The sequence below is a fragment of the Carcharhinus amblyrhynchos genome, chromosome 4 (genome assembly GCF_965287045.1).
Source record: "Carcharhinus amblyrhynchos chromosome 4, sCarAmb.v2.hapA, whole genome shotgun sequence".
In the NCBI taxonomy this organism is placed as follows: Eukaryota; Metazoa; Chordata; class Chondrichthyes; order Carcharhiniformes; family Carcharhinidae; genus Carcharhinus; species Carcharhinus amblyrhynchos.
In genome coordinates, this window is record NC_137327.1 from 74,958,288 (window position 1) to 74,968,445 (window position 10,158).

Consider the following 10,158-nt stretch of genomic DNA (forward strand, 5'->3'; position numbering starts at 1 on the left):
GCCAACATTAAATTCCATTTGCCAGTTCCTGGCCCATTCGCCCAGCCTGTCTAGATCCTTCTGCAGACTCTCCACACAGTTTGCCGTTCCACCAATCTTGGTGTCATCAGCAAATTTCGACACCATACACTCGGTTCCCTCCTCCAGATCATCTATATAAATGGTAAATAGCTGAGGCCCCAGCACCGACCCCTGGGGCACTCCACTAGTCACCAACCGCCAATCCGAATAGCACCCATTGACCCCCACTCTCTGCCTCCTATTTGACAGCCAATCCTCTATCCACGCTAACACCCTACCCCCAACTCCATGCCCCCGACTTTGTGGAATAACCTTTTGTGAGGCACCTTGTCAAACGCCTTCTGAAAATGAAGAAACACCACATCCACCGGCTCTCCTCTATCCACCGCCCTAGACACATCCTCATAGAACTCCAATAAATTCGTCAGACACGACTTCCCCTTAACGAAACCGTGCTGCGTCTGCTCTATCAAACAATTCTCCTCAAGATGCCTCGCTATTTTCTCCTTGATCACGGATTCTAACATTTTACCTACAACAGACGTTAAACTAACCGGCCTATAATTCCCTGCCTTTTGCCTGCCACCCTTCTTAAACAACGGCGTAACATTAGCCGTTTTCCAATCTTCCGGCACTTCCCCGGAATCCAGCGACGTTTGGAAAATAATCACCTCCACCATTTCTTTCAGAACCCTTGGATGCATTCCATCCGGTCCTGGGGACTTGTCCACAATCAGTCCCTCCAGTCTGTCAAGCACTGCCTCTCTAGTAACAATAATGTCATTCAGACCCTCTACTCCTACCATCTTTCCATCGCTAACACCCAGCAAATTATTCACGTCCTCCTCCGTGAAGACCGAAACAAAAAAGTTATTCAAGGCCTCAGCCATTTCCCCATCCCCTACCACTAAGTCCCCCCTCTCATCCTCTAAGGGTCCAACATTCACCCTAGCCAGCCTCTTCCTTATATTATTAAATGCTTAAGAACTAGCATTTAGATTCCAAGTGTCCAGGGATTTTACTCAATGAGATTTGATACTACAATTGAGTATGTCCAAGGAAAATAACTATCTACAGCAGGTGCACTGTCACACATTCATTGTGACCAAATTTGCGAAAGCGATGTTATGGAAAAGAACTCTTCAGCCAGGATTCTCTTCCAAAAAAACTAAGTGCACAAAGAGGGGGAAAATGGGAGAATTACTTACCCAGTTTTTGGGAGTAATTACCTGAACAAATCTGATATTCTGTGCATCACTGAATGCCTCAGAGAGATTCACAGTGGTAAGCGGGAAGGACTGGGAGGAGAGGCCAGAATCAGCTGAGCAGGCTATTGGCCATGTGCCAATCTTTCAACGGCAACCACCTCCACCTCCCCCCACCCCCTCAATCACAGGCCTCCCAATCGCAGGCCCTCCAATATCTTACCAGGCCTTCTGGATCGCTGCCCACCCCCACTGTTCACCAGCCTTCCCGACATACCCCTCCCCCGATCGCTTACCGGACACCCCGGACAGCCCCAATCTCCCCCCCCACCATGGCAAGCTTTCTGCCCCCCCACAGCCAACCCCAGCCATAACCATTTGCAGCCCTAATTGCTCCCTCTCTCCCCCACCAATCCCACTGCAGAGTTGCAGCGAGTCTCACCTCCACCACTACCAATCTCCCCCCAGTATGCCCCAGCTCCTTTGGTTCCACCCTCTTAGTGTGCCTGATGGGCAGTGCCAGTGTGCCTGATGGGCAGTGCCAGTGTGCTAGGCTGGCACATCCAACAGGGCCTCAACGGCTTCTGTCCACAACTGCAGAATGATCACGCCTGGTCCCTGTTGGTGAAGAGCAATCGTAAATCCCGCTGGTGGGGGGTGGGGTGTGGGGGCATAATCAGCTACTTGCCTACAAAAAGAAAGGCTTTGGAGACTCAATCAGTCAGAGGCCAGTCATGAGTTCCTGCTGATGCCTTTCGGCCTGCTGTGCTGCTCGAGCAGTGCAAAAGGCTGGGAGAATCCCAGCCTACACATGTGGTCTTACCTTGTAGTGACTGAAAATACAGGTGCCCCTTTTTCTCATTGTATCTACAAAACTATGATCTTCAATGGAGTGGAGTTATCTAGATGATCAGGAATATGACCTGAATAGTCTCTGATGATTCACATACCACTCTTCAAAAGAAATAATGAAGAACTTGAATCGTATACATCCTCCAAAGAAGCTGACAGCAAGGTTGAGGAGATTGGTGAAACAACCACAATTGATGAACAGAGAGCCTTGGGGCCGGGAGGTCAGGATTATGGGTAAGTTAATGTAAATAATGCACTTAATCGAGTCACACACTTTGGAGAGACAGAGAGACAAAGTTTATAGAGTTAATGAAACTCGAGAGTGATTAACATCACATAACAGAGTACAGAGATACAGGCGAAGCGAATAAAAGTTAGTTCACCAACAGCCTTACCTCCAGCAGTAAGTATCGATCTGAACAAAGGCCAACTAAGCTAAGACCCACAATAATAATAACATAACAATAATTCTAATTTGAAAAATATATTAATAGCTGAAATGTGGTAACAAACAGACCGGAACTACTGCACTTAACTGAAATTTAAGGACAATCATCCACTTTGAGGATGTTTGCATATTCCTTCCCAGGAGCACAGATGTCACGTAACATTTTCATTCTCAATCCCATTTGCTCCCAAGCCAAAACATCCAACCCCAGATTCTCTCCATCACAAAGGCAGCCTATTTCTATCTCTGTAACACTGCCCTCATTTAAATGATCTCCTGTTGAAACCTTCAACCATATCACTGTTACCACAAGACCCTAGAATTCCACTGCTCTCCTGGTCGGCCTCGCTTTTATTGATCCAAATTTTTAGCGGCTGTATGTTATCTAGCACCAGCCAACACTCGTCTGTTACTACCTTGATCTGCATTTGCATCAGGGTACCCCTAATTTCTCAGACATAACAATCTCACCCAATGTCTGAATTCCTTCATGGTTTTACCACCCCACCTGCAGTTCTCCTCTAGTCCTTGAACTGTACGTATCAAACTCTTCCTTTTTCTAATTTGGGTCTTTTGCGTATTCCCTTCTCTTTGGCCAGTATTGACCACTCATACTCTTAACCATCTAGGCCGTGCACTCTTGGTCCCAAAAACCTCACCTCCTTTAATCCCTTCTCAAACCCACTTGTTTGGCAGGTGTCTTCTTTGACCTGATGTCCTTTTTGTATGGGAAGTAACAGGGGACGTTTTTCATAAGAACATAAGAAATAGGAGCAGGAGTAGGCCATCTAGCCCTTCGAGCCTGCCCCGCCATTCAATAAGATCATGGCTGATCTGTTGTGGCTCAGTTCCACTTTCCCGCCCTCTCCCCATAACCCTTAATCCCCTCTCTTATCAAGAACCCATCAACCCGCTTCTTAAAAATATTTAGCGAGGCAGCCTCCACCACTTCAACGGGCAGAGAATTCCAGAGATTCACCACCCTTTGAGTGAAGAAGTTCCTCCTCAACTCTGTTCTAAACCGCCTCCCCTTTATCTTGAGGCTGTGCCCCCTAGTCCTACTGTCTTTTTTGAGCGGGAAGAGTCTCTCCACCTCTATCCTATCCATCCCATTCATCATCTTATACGTCTCAATGAGATCTCCCCTCATTCTTCTAAACTCTAACGAGTACAAGCCTAGTTTATTCAGCCTCTCCTCATAGCTCAATCCCCTCAACTCCGGTATCAGCCTAGTAAACCTCCTCTGCACTCCCTCCAGGGCCAAAATATCCTTGCGCAGGTGCGGCGCCCAAAACTGCACACAGTACTCCAGCTGCGGCCTCACCAATGCCCTATACAGCTGCAGCAAGACCTCCCTACTTTTATATTCAATCCCCCTCGCTATGAAGGCCAGCATCCCATTCGCCTTCCTGACCACCTGCTGCACCTGCAAGCTGGGTTTTTGCGACTCATGCACAAGGACCCCGAGGTCCCTCTGCACCGTCGCCTGCTGCAGTTTTTCGCCACGTAAGTAATAGTCCTTCCTACCATTCTTCCTACCAAAGTGGACCACCTCACACTTGCCAACATTAAATTCCATTTGCCATTTCCTGGCCCATTCGCCCAGCCTAGCTAGATCCTTCTGCAGACTCTCCACACCCTCCGCACAATTTGCCTTTCCCCCAATCTTGGTGTCATCAGCAAATTTCGACACCCTGCACTCGGTTCCCTCCTCCAGATCATCTATATAAATGGTAAATAGCTGAGGCCCCAGCACCGACCCCTGGGGCACCCCACTAGTCACCAACCGCCAATCCGAATAGCACCCATTGACCCCCACTCTCTGCCTCCTATTTGACAACCAATCCTCTATCCACGCTAACACCCTACCCCCAACTCCATGTCCCCGACCTTCTGCAATAACCTCTTGTGAGGTACCTTGTCAAACGCCTTCTGAAAATCCAGAAAGACCACATCCACCGGCTCTCCTCTATCCACTGCCCTAGACACATCCTCATAGAACTCCAGTAAATTTGTCAGACACGACTTCCCTTTAATGAAACCGTGTTGCGTCCGCCCTATCAAGCAATTCCCTTCAAGATGCCTCACAATTTCCTCCTTAATGACGGATTCTAACATTTTACCTACCACAGACGTTAAACTAACCGGCCTATAATTCCCCGCCTTTTGCCTGGCACCCTTCTTAAACAACGGCGTAACATTAGCCGTTTTCCAATCTTCCGGCACTTCCCCGGAATCCAGCGACGTCTGGAAAATAACCACCAAGGCATCCACTATAACCTCCGCCATTTCTTTCAGAACCCTCGGATGCATTCAATCCGGTCCTGGGGACTTGTCCACAATCAGCCCCTCCAGTCTGTCGAGCACCACCTCTCTAGTAACAGTAATGTCATTAAGACCCTCCAGTCCTACCACCTTTCCATCGCTAACACCCGGCAAATTATTCACGTCCTCCTCCGTGAAGACAGAAACAAAAAAGTTATTCAAGACCTTAGCCATATCCCCATCCCCTACCACTAGCTCCCCTTTCTCATCCTCTAAAGGACCAACGTTCACCCTAGCCAGCCTCTTCCTTTTTATATATTTATAAAAACTCTTGCTATCCTTTTTTATATTAAGTGCTAGCCCAGCCTCATAGCTTCTCCTACCCTCCTTTATCAACTTCTTTGTCAATCTTTGTTGACATTTAAACCTTTCCCAATCCTCTTCTCGCCCACTGCTCTTAGCTACTCTAAATTCCTCCGCTTTTAATTTAACACTTTCCTTCACCTCCTTCGTTATCCACGGCTTATTACCTCTCTTCCTACTGTCCTTTTTAACCATCGGAATAAATTTCTGCTGAGCACCAAGAAAGATCTCCTTAAAGATCCTCCACTGCTCCTCAGCAGACCTACCTTCCAACGCACTCCCCCAGTCCACATTCGCCAATTCTTCTCTCATCCTACCATACTCCCCTCTATTCAAACAAAGGACGCGTGTCCGGGAACCCACTTTCTCCTCCTCCATCTGCACCAGAAATTCCACCATACAATGATCACTCTCTCCAAGAGGATCCTTCACCGCAAGGTCCCTAATTCTACCCGCCTCATTACATAGCACCAGATCCAAGATAGCTTGCTCCCTCGTTGGCTCCAACACACACTGTTCAAGGAAATTATCCCGGCAGCATTCCAAGAACTCCTCCTCGAGCCCACCTCGTCCAACATGGGTCGACCAATCAATATGCAGATTGAAATCTCCCATAACTACTGCCGTCCCATTCCTGCACGCCGCACTTATTTGCGTGTTAACAGCCCGCCCCACCTCCAGATCATTATTTTCAATGTAGTTTATTGCTGATCTGTGTCAGTTTTTCAGTTTTGTATATGTGCTAGCAAGTCATATCATTTGACAGGTTCAACCTAGCATTTCTAGACAACAAACTGGGTCAGCTTTACAGGAACTGCAGTTTAATGCTAAAACAATCTTTGCAACATACACTGTAAGTAAATAAATGCTACAGATATAAGATTTATTTTTAGAGTCAAATGCCATACTGTATTAGATCTTTCTAGTTCAGTAATCACATGCCCTTTGTCGCACACCTGTGGTCACTATTCATGCATGAAGCTCAACAGTGAGTACTAAAAAACTGATCGATCATGAAGGGCATAATAATCAAGCCCAAACCAGATAGCACAGGAACTAAACTAACCAGGCATGCTACTGAGCTGTACAGAACATTCTAACGCTATGTATTATGTGGTGAAAAACTAAACCTTACTAATTCCTGTGTCTGATTGAGTTATTTGGTAAATTTCCCTCCAACAGACAGAGTTGGAGGGAAGTAGGTTAATGTTGTACAAACAAACTTTTTTGTTAAAAGTATGAAATGTCTTGTTAGCAAAATTGACCACCAAGGGATTAAAGGGGCAGTGGCTGTATAGACATGAAATTGGCTAACTGACACAAAGAGAAGCAGCCGTTTTTTTAGACTGGACGGCAAAATAATGTCTTGCAGGACTCAGTGTTGGTATTACTCCATTCTCTGATACATAGTAAAGACACAGATTTGGTTACATAATTTCAATATTTCCAGATGACAAAACTCATCGTAAACGATAAAGAGAGCAGTAACACCCTTAAGGAGGACTTGCACTGTAAACAGAGTAGAAAAACTTCTAACACATCATAGTGTGAAGTGGTAAGATTCTGATGGGAAGATGAGTGCTAAGTATCAAAATGGTACAATTTAAATTTTGGTTTTGGAACAGAAAAATGTATGGGCTTACATATTGAAGGTTGTTAAAAAGGAATATGGGATCCTTGGCTTTGTACAATAGCAAGATTGCTGTACTGAGCCGTTATAAGTCACTGGTCAGGCCCGAGCAGTGTACAATTCTGGGCACCATATTTTAGCAAGGATGCCAAGTCATAAGATAGATTTCAGATGACTAGAAAGGTACAAGAGATAAAAGACTTCAGTTACATGGAGAAACAGAGAAGTTTGGACTGTTTGTCTTCAAAAAGTTTGAGGAAGATTTTAAAATTATGAATTGGTTTGATGAGATTAGATAAAGACTACACTTTTCAGTGGCAGAAGGACCAGTAACCAGAGGACACTAGCTTAAGGAATTGGCAAAAGAACCAGAGACGATAAGAATAAATTATTAATGGAGCAGGTTACAATCTGGAATGCACTGCCTGAAAGAATAGAGACAATAATAACTGATAACAATAATAACTGATCAATATTTGAAGTGAGAAAATTTGTAGGGTTACAGGGAGAGGGATGAATTGCATAGCTTTATCAGAGTCATCACAGACACAATGGGCAAATGGCCACTTTCTGTGCTATATCATTTTCTGATTCCTGATACTTAGAGCTTGTGAAACAAGGTCAGTCTAACTCTTTCCTTAACATAAGAAATAGGCTTGGGTCAAGTGGTTCAAGCCTGCTCCACCATTCAATAAAATCACGGTTGATCTCCGTCATTAACTCCACTTTCCCCCCAACAATCCCCATTTCTGGTCCACAGTAAGAAGTCGCACAATACCAGGTTGAAGTCCAGCAGGTTTATTTAGTAGCACAAGCTTTCAGAGTGTTGCTCCTTCATCAGATCAGTGTAGTCACCTGATGAAGAAGCAGCATTCCAAAAGCTTGTGCTACCAAATAAACCTGATGGATTTCAACCTGGTGTTGAGACTCCTTATTGTGCCTACCCCAGTCCAACGCCAGCATCTCCACGGCAAAAAAATCTACACATCCCCCTTCTTCCACCCCTCCCCTCATGCCACCCCTCCCCCCTCCCCTCACGCGCCCCACTCCCCTCACCCCCCCGCGCCCCCTCCCCTCGTGCATCCCCCTCCCCTCACGACCCCCCCTCGCCTCGCCCCCCTCCCCTCAAGACCCCCCCTCGCCCCCCTCCCCCTCCCCTCAAGACCCCCCCTCGCCCCCCTCCCCCTCCCCTCAAGACCCCCCCTCGCCCCCCTCCCCCTCCCCTCAAGACCCCCCCTCGCCCCCCTCCCCCTCCCCTCAAGACCCCCCCTCGCCCCCCTCCCCTCACAACCCCCCTCCCCTTCCCCTCACGAACCCCCCTCCCCTTCCCCTCACGAACCCCCTTCCCCTCGCGAACCCCCCCTCGCCCCCCCTCCCCTCGCGAACCCCCCCTCGCCCCCCTCCGCTCGCGAACCCCCCCTCCCCTCGCGAACCCCCCCTCGCCCCCCCTCCCCTCGCGAACCCCCCCTCGCCCCCCCTCCCCTCGCGAACCCCCCCTCGCCCCCCCTCCCCTCGCGAACCCCCCCTCCTCTCGCGAACCCCCCTCGCCCCCCCTCCTCTCGCGAACCCCCCTCCTCTCGCGAACCCCCCTCGCCCCCCCTCCTCTCGCGAACCCCCCCTCGCCCCCCCTCCTCTCGCGAACCCCCCCTCGGCCCCACCCTCTCGCGAACCCCCCCTCCCCTCAGCCCCCCCACCCCCTCGGCCCCCTCACCCCTCGCGAACCCCCCCCCCTCGGCCCCCTCACCCCTCGCGAACCCCCCCCTCAGCCCCCCCCACCCCCTCGGCCCCCTCACCCCTCGCGAACCCCCCCCTCGGCCCCCCCACCCCCTCGGCCCCCTCACCCCTCGCGAACCCCCCCCTCGGCCCCCTCACCCCTCGCGAACCCCCCCCTCGGCCCCCTCACCCCTCGCGAACCCCCCCCCGGCCCCCTCACCCCTCGCGAACCCCCCCCCTCGGCCCCCTCACCCCTCGCGAACCCCCCCCCCTCGGCCCCCTCACCCCTCGTGAACCCCCCCTCGGCCCCCTCACCCCCCTCGCGAACCCCCCCCGCGAACACCCCCCATCCCTCGCAAACCCCCCCCTTGGCCCCCCCACCCCTCGCAAACCCCCCCCCCTCGGCGAGCCCCCCCATCCCCCCCGCGACCCCCCCCCCTCGTGAACCCCCTCCCTCATGAACCCCCCCCCGGCGAGCCCCCCCACCCCCCCTCGACCCCCCCCACCTCGCGGCCCCCCCTCGCGACCACCCCTCCCCTCACGACCCCCCACTCGCCCCCCCCCTCCCCTCACGACCCCCCACTCGCCCCCCCTCCCCTCACGACCCCCCACTCGCCCCCCCTCCCCTCACGACCCCCCACTCGCCCCCCCTCCCCTCACGACCCCCCACTCGCCCCCCCCTCCCCTCACGACCCCCCACTCGCCCCCCCTCCCCTCACGACCCCCCACTCGCCCCCCCTCCCCTCACGACCCCCCACTCGCCCCCCCCTCCCCTCACGACCCCCCACTCGCCCCCCCCTCCCCTCACGACCCCCCACTCGCCCCCCCCTCCCCTCACGACCCCCCACTCGCCCCCCCTCCCCTCACGACCCCCCACTCGCCCCCCCCACGACCCCCCACTCGCCCCCCCTCTCCTCACGACCCCTCCCCTCACGACCCCCCCTCGCTCCCCCTCCTCTCCCGAACACCCCCTCGCGCCCCCCTCCCCTCACGACCCCCGCCCTTCCCCTCCCCTCACGCCCCCCCCTCCCCTCACGCCCCCCCTCCCCTCCCCTCCCCTCCCCTCACGCCCCCCCTCCCCTCACACCCACCCACCGGCTCCGATCACACCTCGCGCACCCGGTGCTGAGATTTGGGGCCTCGGCTCTTCCAGCAGACGCGGCCCGGCCTAGACACTCTGGTTGCCGTTGAGTCCCCGTCCAGTTTCCCTCCGTCAGAAAGGGCCCTAGGCCCGATTCCAGGCCTGAGCGACTACCGCGCTATGCCTGGCCGTTCAGCACCCATCTCATACAGACAAACAAACACACAGGCCTCACCCTCTCACTCTCCGGGAAGCCGCTCTGAAATCTTCGGGCTCGATGCCGCTGTCCGCGCCGCTCCCGCCCGAGCCAAGCCAGCAAGCTCGCGCCGGCCTCTCACTGCGCCTGCGCCCCGGCCGCCGCCAGCGCACATGCGCGGCCGTTCTGCTGCTCTCCTAGTCTGAAACCTAATTGCAATTCAGACCGTGTCTTGTGTGTTGTTGGATGGATGGATGGATGTAAATGTTCCTGAGCACATTCATTCACAGTGCGATGAAAGATCTAAGTGTCACACTTTGAGAAATCCTATTTGGGGATGGGTGTGATATCCTTGCATTGCGATCCATTCTTGGTTCACTGACT

At 52.3% G+C, this 10,158-nt stretch overlaps 1 protein-coding gene across 2 annotated transcripts in view; it reads right to left on the minus strand.

The window, feature by feature from the left end:
- The window catches only part of LOC145342122 (U2 snRNP-associated SURP motif-containing protein-like), a 68,459-nt gene extending 58,520 nt beyond the window's left edge, over window positions 1-9,939 (minus strand). For both annotated transcript variants that reach the window (XM_080187362.1, XM_080187361.1), the window contains exon 1: window positions 9,814-9,939. The gene's annotated coding sequence lies outside the window, so the exon portion shown is untranslated. The remainder of the gene's footprint in view (window positions 1-9,813) is intronic.
- Window positions 9,940-10,158: the final 219 nt, after the last annotated feature.